Here is a 17,037-nt window from a genome sequence, read left to right as displayed (position 1 = left end):
CATTTGTGCGAGACTATTGGTAATCTTTAATGACATCATAAACTCCACAGAACTACAATGGGTAATTAAGAAACTGATTCATTGACCAATTGTTACTTCACATATTGAGTTCCACTGTGGACCACTTAGGGGGTGATAAAAAGTGTCCATGTTTATAAAAATAAAGCTGGACAGCGCGTGAGAGCTTCTCATCACTGCGCCATGCTGATGCGCAGATGATGAAATGGTGGTTGTTGCGGTTTAATCCGATGTAGTAATCCCGTCGCTCGCAATCTGCTAGTCACTGCATTTCACCGCCTTTAGAAACTATTAAATACTTGCAAAAGCATAGCGTCCAGTTAGGTTACTGGAAAACGACGTAGGCCTATTCAATGTAATGGTTTAATATTAAAGTGCAACAAACCTGTTAACGCGCTGAAATCTTCGCGTGCAACGCTCCTCCGAAACGGGAGTTTAGAGCGTCACCTGTTTACCTGTGCCGTTTTAGGCAATGTGATAATGTCATTCCTGTTGCGCGCGCGCGAGTGAGAGAGAGAAGCAGGAGAGAGAGAGAGCGAGATCCAGATGAAAGCAGAGATTATTTATTTCTCTGGGGTAGAAAGAGGGAGGGAAGGACAGGCAGCAGCATTCAACGCCGACAGTCTTGTCAGAAGCGCCGATTTGATGCGTCTGTCCATCACGAGACGTTAACACCCGATCGAGGGCTCCTTCAAAGTTTGGATTTTCTTGCACAGCCCGCGCGTACTTTGTGCCAACCCGAGCAGGTAAATCAAGTTCAGACATTCTGGTATGCCGTCTTAAATGTGTGTGGGTTTCCTCAGAACTGAAAATATTACGGGAAATTGGCGGGACGGGAACATTATGTCTTGTTTATGCATTTAAGTTCAGCATCCAACCTGTCGATCGTGAGCATACAAGGTAGAGAGATGTCTGTCTGTGAGCGATTGCCTGCGGTGTTGCGTTCTTTTTTTGTATTATTCCAGGAGTAATGAGATCTCTTACCGCATTTACAGCTAAAAGTCGTTTAACGCGGTCCTTAAATTCTTAAAAAAAGAAGAAAAGAAATTAGATACATAGAGAAAATCAGTTCAGATTTGCGACCTTGCATCGCTTGGTGTGGAACAAATATTTTGAAAAATGTCTAGCAAGCAAATGCTCTGCGATTATTGCTATAACTTCACAGAATATAGAGAGAGAAATGTGAGATTATTAATGTTGTTTCGTTTTTACATTTATTTATTTCTAGTTTTTGCTCTTATCCAAATAATCACGAGTGGCCACTTGTCGCATAATTTTCTTTTGTCATGTTGTCCTTCTCATTACAAGCGTTCAGCAATTTATCGTACAAGTAGGCTTAACCGGAGAGAACATGTTTTAGGGTAAAGAGAAATTCAGGGTCAATGAACGTTACAGCAAGGTTGGTGTTATGTGTGAGTGTTGTGACAGTGGGTTATGCATGGCCACTAACACACATTGACATTTTAAAGTATTTTAAATTCTGTTTGTAGAATATTATGTTTTGTAACACTCGGATCAAACAAATATGTGTGTTTGTCAAGCCTTGTGTGCTGCATGTTGTTCTCTTTACCATTTATCATTGTGAGGTTTTGATCACTTAACATTAATTCCAATGCTTTGGCCCCAATGCAAACGCATGCTGTTGCACATCTGGTTCTGTATTTATCTAATCTGTTGACTGTCAGGCATACTGAAATGATTATTAAATGATTCATTGTAGACAGACAGAAAACTGTGAGTGAGATTTTCATACTCCCATATGAAACCATAAAATGCTTTTGTTTTTCTACATTACAAATTTGAAAGTATTTTTGTTTGCTTCGCTTTCTTATATAAGGATGAGCACAGAGTATCTGAACGAAAAGATTTCTTAAGAATCTTCTAGATCTCGCAGGTCGTAGCTCGTGAAACAGAGATTGGTTAAACCCCGTGCCACACTTAGAGAGTCTTTGCAGCCAGAGAGGTGTTTGTGAATGTGACAGACGCACCCACAGGTGAGCTGTGAACCCGACTGAAATATTGCACATCCTATTAACACGTTGCAGCATGATGCAGGATTTCCCAGCTAACACTCATTTACAGCATTTCACAAATGCTGTTATAATAGTTAATGGCTGTGATGGACTCCAATTCGAAATGTGCCAAAATAGGGTTGAGCGGGAGAGGAAATGGAACACGGTGGATTAGCAAATAATATACGAACAAATCCAATAAATGTTACTGTATGGATTGTATGGATATTGGAGAAGCTCGATTGCAATGGAATTGCGTTACAAGAATAAAACAAGCTTAAAAAGAAAAGTATTCTTATGAAATGCAAATATAGTTGTCGTTGTTGTGGAGATAACAATGCAGCAATAATATTACTTTAAAATAAATCAACTATTTGAGAGGTTGCCTGTGGTCCGATTGGAGGGTCTTGTACAAAAGTAGCAATAAATCCCTTAATTCAAAATTTCTTCTATGTGATTTTTAGATTTATGCAGGTTTTTCATACCTTGTCATGATTATTGCTTACCCACACAAGATTGAAACTCCAGCTGAGGTACAGTGCCCATGAAATTCTCTTTCAGATTTTACAGCTTTTACTTTATAAAAGATGACATTTGGCTTGATCAAAAGAAATGCATTGTCCTTGTCATTATATAAGTAACCAATGTGCACAGAAGACGGCACCCAGAGTTGAATGTCAGCATCATTATCTGTTTTCCTACTGGAAGAAACTGTAAATCAATAGCTTTCAAACCCTCTTATTCTATCATCCCGTATACTCAACAAATTAGAGCACTTATGAGAGTAAGTGCAAAGACAGTGGGTAACCTCAGCGAGAGCAATGCCACCACATTCACATTTCTGGAAAGGCTTGTTATCACGGTGTGGAAAAACACTTTTTAAATGGCACGCGTATGGTATTTCTGTAACAGTAGTGGAGGGAGATCACAATCAATGAGTCATATTTAGTCTATATGGAATTGGTTATTTATAGACATGTTAATGCCCATTAGCACCGTGTCGCTCAACATTGTTGTCACTTCTTGGATGGTGCCAATGAAGTTATTTAATTTTGGAGACTCATCACAGAAGCTATCCTTCTGCAAAATATATTCAGCGAAAGTGACGCACACATGGGTAGTTGATAACATGCCCATATAAACATCAGGACTTTGTGTTAAACCCTGCCCAATGCACAATAGAAAATGTAATGGATTTCATGGTTACTATGGGTTCATGGAAACTATAATGGTGGCTACTGGTATGTGATGGATTCTATTGGTGGGATGTAAAAATCTTATTGGAATAATGCCCAAAACACACTACAAAAAAAGGAATTTTGCCATGGTTTTAAAGGTCCAGTGAATGACATTTAGTGGCATCTAGGGGTGAGGTTGCGAATTTCAACCAACGGCTCGCTCCACCGCTCACTCCTCACTTTCGAAGCACTACGGTGGCTGACACAGAACTAAGTTGTCAGCGCTTCTTTGCCGAAGGAGATAGCATATTTACGAAACCCATTCTGTAGAGTAGTTTGTCTGTTTTGGGCTACTGTAGAAACAACATGGCGAATTCCATGTAAGGCGACCCGTGGTGTATGTAGATATAAATAGTTCATTCAAGTAAGATCTTTATACACCTCAAGACATAGTTATGTATATATTGCATTTCTGTCAATAGATCCTCCAAAATATTACACATTGGACCTTTAATGGAAAATCTAATGGTTCATAATGCTGTTTTAAACGAAATCTTCAGAATTTCTATGATGGTTTCTATTTGGTTTCAAAAAAAATTTTTGAGCAGGGACGATACACCCTAAAAATGCTGGGTTATGTTTAACCCATCATTTGGTTTAAAAAGGGACAAAATGTTAATATTTGACCCAACAATGGGTTAAAACAACCCAGCATAGGTTAATTTATAACCCAATAGTTATTGTTCATTCTTTTTTGACCCAATGCTGGGTTTAAAATAACCCAGCATTTTTAGAGTGTTTGTCAACTTAACAAAAGTTTTAGATATCAACCACTCGTATACACAGTTCATAATGTGTTCACGCAGCATTTTCTCTGTTTCTGTTTATTTTTGTAAATATATATTTAAACAACTCTGGAACATCATGATTCTGCACTACACATAGAACACACTTTCAAGTTAAATTCATACAGTTTGCCTACACACTACAGTACAGACCTCCCACAGATGAATTTGGGTGTACTGTACTTCAGGTGTCCAAGCCTCTTGTCCAATATTCCTTTAAATCTCTGATGTGCTGTTGAGGCAAATGAGGTAAACACGTGTTAATCGCATTAGCCCGTAACTAATGATCTCTCCTTCAAGATGGATTTGTGTGATGTGCGCAAACAGTCATCTATAATGATAAATGGAAAAGGATTTATAAAATGTTTGTGAAACATATTCCCATAGGTTTTCATGTAGCCTCTGTGTACACGTATAGCTATTACGTGTATGTATGAGAAATAAAGAGAGATTTAGGAATATTGGTCGATTAGGAATTTTGGTATGTATGTGTCCAGAATTTATTAGAGAAAATGTTGCTTGTTGATTCCAGCTTGTCTTTTTTCATAACAGCTGAAGTTTATCTCCAAAGGCTTACTGTGAACTCTCTCCAGGGGGCACAAACTTTATTTTTAGATTACTTCATTGCTCAGATGCTACAAGTCTACTGTAACAGTGTTGATAATCATTACCACCCCCTGTAGCACTCTTGACAAACATATTATACAAAATTGAATTATTTCTCGCTAATATGCATTCACAAGCTACAGATTATGAGTTGCTGTCCCTCAAGCAAGAGGCAAGGTACTGTTACGAATGCCCTTCAACAGAAATTACCATGAGGACAGAGTAGCAATTACAGTCTAATCGTGATACGTGCACATTCTCTTTCTCTCCATCAAATTACTTTTAATTAGCCACATTATATAATTTCTGACGATTCGTTGAGAAAGATCTGAGAACCTCTCTACCGTCTCGACCGCGCTTGACCACCTTCCTCGGCGTAATTTTGTTTCCGATTGCATGTGACAATAGAAGCAGCATCCACTTCACCATTCATGACAAAACAAAACAATAAAGAGAAAGCGATACGGTGAGGGGAAACGGGAAACAAGGCTTTGTAAGATATGTTGAGGTTTTGGACCATGCTGGGTGCTTATGTCATGCTTTTTGTTGCATTCACAGTGTAGTAAATACATAGGGGGCGGAGAAGCAAACATAAATCAGGTATGAGGACTCTTCCCGGTAGCCCTGTTTTGTCCGCCGTAACTCTCAACTTGGGATAAAGAGAGGCAGATGAAAAGAGAATGCAGAATGGATGGGAAATGGAGTGCGATGTCGCTTTCGCTGTTGAATACTTCATCCTTATTATGACAGTGTTGCTTTCAATATGTTTGTTGTTTAAGCATCGTTCAACAATAATCTCCCAGTTTCCTGTTTATTTATCTGAGGAGCAAATAAAAAACAGTGCAATATTTGAAATTAAATTACTGCTGTTGTTTTTTCTCTTTATAATATGAATGTCTCCGAGTCTAATTCTATCTATGATTCACAAGAAAGACAATGATAAGTCTCTGCGGTTTTGTTAATCCACTAAAGTTTATGGGCAAGTCTCTGAAGGCTATAATACTCATTTCCGTCTGTAAATATTTTCTCAGTGACAATAATTTCAGTTTACCGGCATACAAGTTGGCAATCTACAGAAATGATGTTAATAACAGAATAAATAATGTTTTGTGTTGTGGTGTTTACTCATTTTTGCGAGTTATACACCTAGAAGGTTCAGTGACTGCACAACTCTTTGCATAGATTTCTATGGGAGACATATGATATGTTTCCCTTGGTCACTAGTTCACCTTTATGTGGAAAATAAATGTAATTAAAGGGAGTTAACGCAAAAATGAACTGCATTGAATTCTTTCATCATTTTCACGCCATAATGTCATTTCAAACCTGTATGACTTTCTGACTTCTGCGGAACACAGAAGAAAATATTTGGAAGAATGTTGGTCATCAAACAACATTGAATTGACTTCCATTGTAAGGACAGAAAACCACTTTTCTCAAAATATCTTCTTTTGTGTTCCAGAAAAAAAGAGTTATATACAGTTTTTGAAAAACGTGACACTGAATAAATGACAGAAACTTTATTTTTGGGTGAACTTTAAGACCTCACTAGGAAAATGAATGTGTTAACACTGTGTGAAGTTATTGAACTTTAAGTTCAATTTCAAGTCCACTACATTCCTGCTTTAAAAAATAGCTAATTCAGTAACGTGTAAGCTCTCCATTGCAATCTAAATAATCCCTTACGAAAATTTACCATGGTTTTACTACAGTTCAAATTGAAAAACCATGGTTTTACTACAGTTAAAACCAAAAAAACATGGTTACTGTAGTAAAACAATGGTTATCACGGTTTTTGTAAAAACCATAGTAAACGATGGTTACTGTAGTAAAACCATGGTTTTGCCCTGAGTAATCAATGCACCAAAAAAACATGGTTACTACACTTGTACCTAAAAAAAAACATGGTTAATTTTCGTAAGGGATGAAACAGCAGTACACCTGACTTTATGTTCTTTACCAATTTTATTGACTCAATGATCTAATACAAAGGCCAAAAAATAGAAGAAAATGACTATGCAACGATTTCCTCTCAACTGTAGAAAGAAATGATTGATGATTTTAATATATCTGTGTACGGTCAAACAATGTACCGTCTCATCGTTTTCAGAATATGACTCATGTTTTCAGCCCTCCTACAGATCTTCGGCCTCACGTCTCCATGTTTTTTTATCACTTTGTTCTCCCTCCTTCTTTTGTCCTCCTTTCTGCCGTCGTTCCTAACCACCTTCGTTCCAAAGAAGCGCAGTTGGGACGTAAGCATTAATCCATGATAGTCGACTGTTGTAGCATGGTATGCTCACGCACACAGTCTGTTGTTAATGTATTCTGTTTAAAACCCATTCACCCTTCGACGCACACACACTTCTGCGTTCTGTCCCTCTCTGGGTGTACTTTAAATAACCGAACCTTTGATGTCTAATCTGTCGGTCTAGTTATGGAGAAGGCAGAGACGATAGACAGTCGCAATGTTCTAACAAAGAGGGGATGTATTGCGCAACAGATAATCAGAGTATCGAGTGAATGCAACAGAAGTCGAGAGAAATTAGACTGCAATGCCTTTGACTGACCTGATTTCTGATAATCCACCTACTTAGAACTCTGAATCGTCGCCCATAAATCCTATATTTGGCTGCTTTATAACCAATGTGCCTTCGCTGGTGATGGATAATCTGATAGCGGAGTTTTGTGTGTTGATGTGACAGATGCTGTTTTGACTCCATCAGTTTACAGTGACAGCCAACTTTCCAATGAAGGCAGTGTTGACTTTGGCCATTCGTCTGCGCCTGCTGATTCATTTTCCTCTTCGGTCTACACTTGTGACTTCCAGTCGTCATCGAAATGCTAATTTGCATATGGGACGTGCATAAAGCAGGACTGTAGAGGCAACATTTCATAACGCAAACATCGGGGGGCAAACATCAGAATCTGTATTACAAGAAGTTAATGACTTGTTAAGTATGCTTTAAGACGGTGTGGGAAAGTGTTCGGCGCAATTGGCTGATTTCACACGAAGAGGATAAATGACGTTTTTGTAACGTGGCCGCATTATCTTCATTTCTGTCATTATCTCTTTCTTCAGGGAGCGGATTTCAGTGTTGAATATTTCACACTCGCCTTTCTGCTCTCTTCCCTTTCATTTCCCCCGCTCTGCTGCTTTTCTCAAGGCCTCCCTGGTCCTCAATCTCTGAAGCTCATGCTGGGGACCTTACCAACAAGTCCCTCCTCAGAAAAACATTCACATTCTCTAAACCCACTATTGATTTTGTGTCTTCAGAATGACCCGTTTATTTTGAAGGTTTTGTTTTGCAAATAATTAAGTCATTTTAATCATAATACATATTCATACATTGCTTAATTTGACGTTTGTCATTTGAGTGACAGAATCACAGTAAAACCTCAGCTAAGGAAACTAGGGAGAATTGACGGTCATTTGTACAGTGTCCATCTTCTATTGGTTGTTGTGGACAAGCACTGAAATTAAGAGTGGGGCTTATTAATATGCATATTTATACATTTTACTACTTGGCACATTTTCAGAAGGTCGACAAGATTTCAATTTGATGTTCAGTCCCATTGGAGGGCACTAAATATTTCATACATCCATTCCAGCCACTAACTAATTATTCCAAGCCCTACAGTATAGTGGAAAAAACTGAAACTGTTTTTATAATTTTGATAGGTGGGCAATTCTAGCATTATGGATGTGACATTTTGAGTCAAAACTTGATATATGTATTCTCAGAGAATGTATTTGTTGCCAATATATTGAACCATCTGTTTATATTTTACCAAAGCCCTGATGACAGAGTCCAGACATCAGAAAAATATTAGTCTTTGCACAAGTTTTCTATTTTAAAAGAGAGAAAAATGAATGTGTTATGAATGTGACAAAAAGGACACACATTTTTGAGAGACAGCATATTTAGTAGGATTTCTGTGAATTAAAATGTGAAAACCAGAAGCAATAATACCCGACGAATGGAGAAGGGATGGCACTTCATAGACCATTAAATATTTTTTTTAATTTAAATTTTTAATGTGCCTATGAGAAATATTTACCGTTATGGATGTGACAATTCTGTCACCTGATTATGTTAAATCATGCTTTAAAAACACTTCACACGGGTATTTAAACCACCAAATATTGACCTATCAGTAGTGAAAACCTTTGGTAAAAACTTTGGTATATCAACATATCAGCGTTGTGTGTCTGGTCTTCGTGGTGTCTAATCTTTTGTAACACAGCTATCATTTTGTCTGATTTTAAAACTTTATCTTTTGAATCTTTCCCATCTCTGCAAACAAGATCCAAAATGAACACTTTCCAAATGTAAGTACAAACAGGATTTGGCACGTAGAGTAAATTAAACTCACTGGCCAGTTGGCAATAACATTTGTATAAATCGTAAAATAACGTATGGCTTAAATTGTAATGTAATACTCAATGTGACCCAACAAAATAAAAAACATACAGATGGCGCACCGCATCAAATCAGTGGTTTAGTTAGGAAGTGCATTAGCAAGTATTGTCATGCCATGTGGAGACATATTCCTGGCATTAAACCACTGAAATGAAAATACCAGGAACAAAATCAAGATGGAACAAAATACAAGATTTTGTAACAGGCACTGTTTCACTTTAAGACTGACTTGAATATGATGCTGCCAGTCACATTAAAATAATGACCTGCATGGTAGACATAGCTAACAGATAAATAATTCCAAAGAGATGGTGACAAAACTATTTTAAGGTAATAACACAAAAAACAGTTTTATTTGCAGTAAAAAAATGCTAAAGGCTGGTTTTCAATTCACCCACCCATAGTGGACTGTGGCCAACAAAATTTATTTTGGACCCTGTCTACACCATTTTAAACACAACACTTCCACAGTCACATGGTTTTTAAAGTTCAGTGTTGTAAATAGATTGAAGCTCAAAGCATTTATGAAGCATTGCAACTGAGGTGTTGTTCCCTCGGTACCCTCCACTGATCATTCCAGGTCTCTCTCTCTCTCTCTCTCTCTCTCTCTCTCTCTCATTATCCTTCACTTATAACCTTCTACATTGTTCACTCCGTCCCTTGTCCCCGCTGTCTTCTTTTGACTTGCTTGGTCTTGTTCGCTCTCTCTTTTCCCTCTGATTCTCCCAGGAGTCCGACTGACCTAATTCTCCTCAGAAGACATGGCTGTTCTCAAATGGGCACACACACACCAACGTTGTTTCTCAAACTCGCATAATAAGAGCTTTCGTATCCCAGATTCACCTCAATTGATGTAGTTTATTTATCATCTGTTGTAGGTCCATACGACTGGCCTCATTAAATGACCATAAAGCTATTTTTGAATTCACTGCAGCTGCAGCACAGTGTCGGGTACAGTGAAAAGTTTTTTGGGTGCAAGTTTGATTTCTTATTGGATCAGATGCTCTGGTTTGTTGGCAGGTTCGTCATTGGCTTTCCTTGTAAGATCCTGTTGGATAGGAAGGTTGGATCGTGAAGATGAAGGGTTATTTAGAGCACTGCTTTTCTTTTGCTGGGTTTTTAGCTCAAAAATGGGGTCTGTTCTGATGGAATCATGGACAGCGGTGACTTCTAATGCCATATTGGTTGGATTTTAAACGGACAGTTCACCTAAAAAAAAAAACATTTCTGTCATCTATTTATCATCATGTCATTCAAAACCTGTATGTGACTCATTCCTCTGTAAAACACAAAAGATAATTTGTGTCATGAATCGTCAAGGAATGGGACCCAAGTGCAGACAACGTTAAACATAAACAAAGACTTTGTTAAATAATAAACCCACGAGGGGGCAAAACTAGCAAGGCAAACAGAAAACAACCCACATTGGGCAAAAACAAGACTGTCCAGGTGACAAACTATATAATCCAAATCCACACGATATCTACAAGGCATAACTTGATATAAATCACAAGAATTCAGTACGAACCGCACCGGCCAATAAACAAGAGGGACTTAAATAGGGAAACACTAACGAGGGAAGTAAACAATGAGCAGGTGAGGGGAATCAAACACTAAAGGGAAACTAACGGGAAGATTACAGCGGGCAGGTGAGGGGAATTGAACACTAATGGGACACTAACAGGGAAACAAGGGGGCGGGGCGAAAGAAACGCGACCAGAGGACACGTGGCGCAAAGTCAAAAACAAATGCCACCTGTCTCCACACATAACGTAACAAACACAAAAGGCATGGTACTGTCACGACCCTGTCCACAGAACTAGGATCATGACAATTTGAGAAAAGCCTCAGTGGATTTGTGTTCATACAATGGAAGTCAATATGGGCCAATGTTGTTTGGTTACCAACATTCTTCAAAATATCTTCTTTTGTGTTCTGCAGAAGAAAGATAGTCATACAGGTTTGGAATGACTATTCCTTTAATGATTGTAGTATTTGCCCTGTAAACTGCTTTATGGGTGTGCTGTAATGTATTTGTTGATCATTTCATTTAGCATTTTTGTGACTGTGGCAAACAATGAATGACATAACAGTTTTTAATTGGCTGTGCATAACAGATGCTCTCCGATTCTGTTGCCAGATTCGCCTTGTGTAACATTTGTTCAACACAAAGCCTTTGTCCAGTGCTGATTTAAATTTGAAAATTGTAGCGTCCCAGGTTTTGTGTTTTATTCTAGCATTATGTGTGTTCTTTCCACTCTCACATTTGAAAACAGAGGATTGGGCGAGCTGGGGAAATGAACAATAGTGTGAAGGATCAAAGCTTGAGGAAAACAGAGAGATATGCAGTATGTAGACAAACTGTTTATAATGCATTCATTAATTGGGCTTCGATTTGTTTCGCCTCTTCTTTAATAATGAAATTTCCATAAAAATAATAAAGGAGTGGAAAGCGGAATAGCTCGAGCGTTTTTCAAACAGAATCTTGAACAGTCTCCAATGTTAGTTTAGTATCACAGCTGGTGAAAGAGAGTGCCAGAAGGGTGTTTGTGTGCGTGTGCATGTGAATGCCTGTAGGTATTCTGAGTATTTTACATGCACATATGCAATAGTTGTTCAATGAGCCTCAGTATTACGTTTCGGAGAAAGTACTTATAAATCCCAGAGACAATCAATAATTATTACACCATAAGTTTTTCCAATCTGCCATTAAATATATCAGCAGGCAGGCCAATTTTATAGTTTCTGAAATGACCAATAAACTAAGACGAGCACAGCCGAAGGGGCTGTTCACATAAATGCCTCTGTAAGCAGATGCATTACTCCATAAGGTGTTTTCTGAGGGAATAGACACATTGTGCAAGCTAAAGTCATTATCTCTTATTACAGTACTTTCTGGAATACTCGATTCTGACTGGCCAGTCGCTGCATTCTGCAGGCAATATTTTTCATTAGAAACTATTAGAATAAGTTTGTCACGATTCTCTGGATGAGACACGGAGACAAGGACAGAGGACCCAAGTGCAGACAGCGGTTAGGGGTTAACAAGACAGACTTTAATAATAACTACAAAAATACAAAACAAAGACCCACGTGGGGATAACACAACAAAACACAAGGGTATAAAACATGACTAGACTAACTACACTTAAACAAGACTAAAGTTAAACATTTAACATAACTAAACTAACAAGAACTCACCAAACAGGACACACAGGCAACAGTACAATGAACCAGCACAGGACAATGAAACAAGAGGACTATTTAAAGGGGACTAAATCAAGAAGGGGACAGGTGCGGGACATGAACTAATTAACAAGCAATAACGAGACGAAAGGGCGGGAACAGAGACGCCACACCGGAGAGAGGGAGTATATGGAAGGCCAAAACTGTCGCTCTCCACATAAAACAAGAGGTTCTGTCATGGCTCTGCCACAAGATCAAGAAAAGCAAGACAAGATGGGGCAGAACCATGACAGAAGCCCCTCCTTAAGGAGCAGCATCCTGATGCTCCTCAAGGAACAAACAGGACTAGACAGACTGTGACAAAACAAAACATAACCAAAAACGTGATACATAGAAAAAAGCTCAAACAAGACATGGCGCCGGCTGGACAGGACAGGACATGGCACCGGCTGGACAGGACAGGACATGGCGCCGGCTGGACAGGACAGGACATGGCGCCGGCTGCATGGCCGGCTGGACAGGACATGGCGCCGGCTGGATGGCCGGCTGGACAGGACATGGCGGCCTCAACCCTGGAGGGGAATCCGACAACCTCAACCCTGGAAGGAAGCCCGGTGGTCTCGATCCTGGACGGGGATCCGGCAGTCTCGACCCTGGACGGGAGCCCGGCGGCCTCTACCCTCGAACGGAGTCCGGTGGCTTCAAGCCCTGGAAGGGAGTCCGGCGGCATCGACCCCTCCCGCTGAGATCCCTCTGTCTGCTGGGTCCAGAATGGCTGGTTCATTCTGTCACGATTCTCGGGATGAGACGCGGAGACAAGGACAGAGGACCCAAGTGCAGACAGCGGTTAGGGGTTAACAAGACAGACTTTAATAATAACTACAAAAATACAAAACAAAGACCCACGTGGGGGTAACACAACAAAACACAAGGGTATAAAACATGACTAGACTAACTACACTTAAACAAGACTAAAGTTAAACATTTAACATAACTAAACTAACAAGAACTCACCAAATAGGACACACATGCAACAGTACAATGAACCAGCACAGGACAATGAAACAAGAGGACTATATAAAAGGGACTAAATCAAGAAGGGGACAGGTGCGGGACATGAACTAATTAACAAGCAATAACGAGACGAAAGGGTGGGAACAGAGATGCCACACCAGAGAGAGGGAGTATATGGAAGGCCAAAACTGTCTCTCTCCACATAAAACAAGAGGTTCTGTCATGGCTCTGCCACAAGATCAAGAAAAGCAAGACAAGATGGGGCAGAACCATGACAGAGGTTATATAAAAAAGAATATTTCAGGTTTAAAACAAGTTAAGCACTATCAAAAATATTTATGTCTGCTATCGATTACCACAGACAGTTCTACTAATCCCTTAGTTTGTAAAAAATATTTTTTTCGGAGATGGCAGATTTTAAATTTCAAAATTTAAATATGATCCCTTAAAGGGACAGTTCACCCAAAAATAAAACTTCTGCCTTCATTTACTCACCCTCGAGTTGTTCAAAATCTGTATACATTTCTTTCTTCTGATGAACACAGAGAAAGATATTTGGAAGAATGTAACCAAACCATTACAATGGTAGTCAAAAGCCCTGTTTGCTTTCCTACATTCTTCAAAATATCTTCTTTTGTGTTCAACAGAATTTTTCCTACTGTGGTAGTCAATGGTGGCCAAGAACTGTTTGTTTACAAGCATTCTTCCAAATATCTTTCTCTGTGTTTATCAGAACAAAGACATTTATACAGATCTGGAACAACTGGAGCATGAGTAAATTATGACAAAATTTCCACTTTTGGGTAAACTATCCCTTTAACTTGCATTGAACCTACAACCATTATTTTAACAAGATGCCTGAAGATAAACTTGACAGTTTTAATAACATGTCCCAGTGATAATTGTTTTGTGAACCTGTCACAGTGTAGGCTTTGCAAAGAGACTGTAATTGAAAGATGTGGGAGCACCAAATATATTGGACCTGACAGCAAACCCACAACCCATATGTTGTTACTCATGTCCTTTGAGCAAGACGTTACACAAGTCTTAAATACACAGCAGCCAAAATGGCCTGTTTAAATAATATTTTGGGTTAAATACAGTTTATAAAGTTTTTGACTCCAAAAAGTCATACAATACACCAAAACCAGACCTCCAAATTATCAGAAACCATGTGTCTGAATGTATATAGTATGTGCATGGCTGTGTTGGGAATATTTTCAATTGAATAAGATTTAAAGGGACAGTTCACCCTAAAAAAAATCTGTCATCGTTAATTTTGCTGACCATCATGCCATCCAAACCTGTATGACGTTCTTTTTTCTGCAGAACACTAAAGAAGATATTTTGAAGAATGTTGGTAACCAAGCAACATTGACTTCCATTGTATCAAATAAATATATAAATAAGATTAAATATCTTCTTTTGTCTTTCACAGAACAAAAAACCGCATACAGGTTTTGAATGATGTGAGGGTGAATAAATGACAAAAAAAGTATATTTTTGGGTGAACTAACCAAACCAAAACACAGAGCCAAACAAAGGTTTGTGCATAACTCTGAATTATCTCATTAGTTTTCTCACTACAACACGCAAGCGTGAGTTATGGCCTTACAGCCATAATCAACTTAATACTGATGCATGAATCATACACAATTGCAAACAAACACACATTTACCCCACCAACACTCCATCAAACCTATTTTTGTCCTTTTTCACAATCCATCAAAACTAAATACTCCAGTTAATCATCAAACTAAAATGAACGATTCAGACGTTTGCAAAACGTTCTCTGCAGCGCATATATATCATTCCTGTATCCTTCCTCCTCCAATATCTTTGTCTTGGGCTGTAGCTGTTCTTCACTAGTCAAATTGATTTCTACTCCCTGCTCTCAGTCAGAGGCCGCTTTTATCCTCAGGTGTCTATTGACCAAAGGTTACACGCTCAGACTCCTGTTTTAGCTCCGCTGTCTCCCCACTGGGAGATATACAGTATATCTATAACTGTGGAGAAACAGGGAAAAGTAATTATGCGGATGTCTTGTACATAGCCCTGGATGAGCGGGACCCCAGGGACCTCATTTAGGTTCTGCTAGCCAGGACACAGGCAGAATTGCTGAAAGAAGGGTCTCATGAAGGGCTCTTTTACTGTCAGCATGCTTTAAAAACGTCTTATACGGCAAACGGGTGGAGTAGTAGCGTCTCCTGCTGTACTAGTGTGTGGATAAGCTCACATTTGATTTGCACTAATGGGTTTAATGTGAGTAAAGAATTTTCATTGCAAAAAAACATGGGCTCATTCACAGCTCGGGGTCTTCAAGCTTAGTTTTATAATTTTTTTGTTTGCAATCCATTTACAGGCTTCATTTGCATGTTTTCGCAGCTAGGATTCAAGATACGCCCATAATTCAGACAAAAATATAGCACCGGCGTTCCGTGCGCAGAGTGGTGAATTTAAAATTTATATTGCTGAATGGTAAATTTATATTGCTGCAGTGAGCAAAGTTTGCTTATTAAAAAAGCGAGTGCGAGTTATTTTGTGCTCACGGACGAGTCGGTGGTGGTGATGGATCTGTGTGGAGATCGTGATTATAAATGGGCAGGGCACATTCTCATGCAGAGAGTAGATAAAATAGCTTTTTATCATTGAGGACAGGACCACAGGAGTGCTTTACTATAAATTGAGCCAAAGCACAAAATGGGTTTGTGTCATCACTGGTAACTAAAGATAATGAGACTGAGAATTCCCAGTGTGAGAGATGAATGAAAGCATTGATGGCTTCTGTCATCGGTGAATGAAATTTGTATTTGTACCTACAGTATTTTAATAACTTTCCTTAAAAAACATAAAAATAAATAATAAATGTTGCATAAAAATGATTAATATATGTCCAAAGTTATTTAGCTTTCATACAACTTAATGGTCATTTTTAAGATGTTCTCCTGTTATTCTTTCTGTGCTGCTTTCTGTAGGTCTTCAGTAGCATACATTGTAACATTCCAGTCACATACACCATGAGTGTGCCGTCAGTTTTCTTCAATTGGTAGCATACCCGAAGGGTGAAAGATTGATTTAATGCCGGCCTTCGGTGCCCCGTGTGGAGGCTGTCCTTTTGCATCAGCTCCAGATTTCTGAGCCTCCCTCCTGAGGAGCAGACAGTTTGGATGAGCATCTTGTCTGTGAATGAGATCCCTTTCCCCCTCCTGACCCTGATGTGTGGAGCATCCAGCTGCTCTTATAGCATTAGCCCAGCTGGACTGTCTCAGTCTGGGTGGGGTTCATACTGCCCCTTTTACTGTACACACACGCTACGGCTAATTCCAAGAAATTGGCCATGCGGTTGAATGCGCTATTGATCGTGCATGCATATGTATTGACTTTCCACGTAACAAGCAGAGTTTAAAAGCCTGTTTTTAAGAAAATGGATGATTGGTAATTGAATAGTTTGTCCTTGATGTTGTTCAGTGTTGCGTTTACGCTACGAATGAAAATTGGTCACATGCTTTTCTGATTGTCTTTGGAGGTGGTGTTAGTATGTTGACCACTTGTAAACGGATTACCCAAAATATGGTAAGGGTCCTATTTATACATCTAGCAGAGGAACAAATGTATGTGGGCAATTCCATGCAAATGTCAACCTTAAAAAAGTTTTTACCCAAAGTTTTCACCAAACTGCTAGGTCAGATGTCAATATTTGGTGGTTTAGATTCAGATTTGGTCTCTCTCTTTAATGTTTTAAAGCACTTTTTTT

At 39.0% G+C, this 17,037-nt stretch overlaps 1 protein-coding gene across 1 annotated transcript in view; it reads left to right on the top strand.

Annotated features, from left to right (window-relative positions):
• The first annotated feature begins 559 nt into the window (after positions 1 to 559).
• Positions 560 to 17,037, top strand: part of camkvl (CaM kinase-like vesicle-associated, like) — a 29,828-nt gene continuing 13,350 nt past the window's right edge. The window contains exon 1 of the mRNA XM_057320227.1: positions 560 to 764. The gene's annotated coding sequence lies outside the window, so the exon portion shown is untranslated. The remainder of the gene's footprint in view (positions 765 to 17,037) is intronic.

The sequence above is a fragment of the Triplophysa rosa genome, linkage group LG21 (assembly GCF_024868665.1).
Source record: "Triplophysa rosa linkage group LG21, Trosa_1v2, whole genome shotgun sequence".
Classification (NCBI taxonomy): Eukaryota; Metazoa; Chordata; class Actinopteri; order Cypriniformes; family Nemacheilidae; genus Triplophysa; species Triplophysa rosa.
This window is presented reverse-complemented; position numbering and strand designations above follow the sequence as displayed.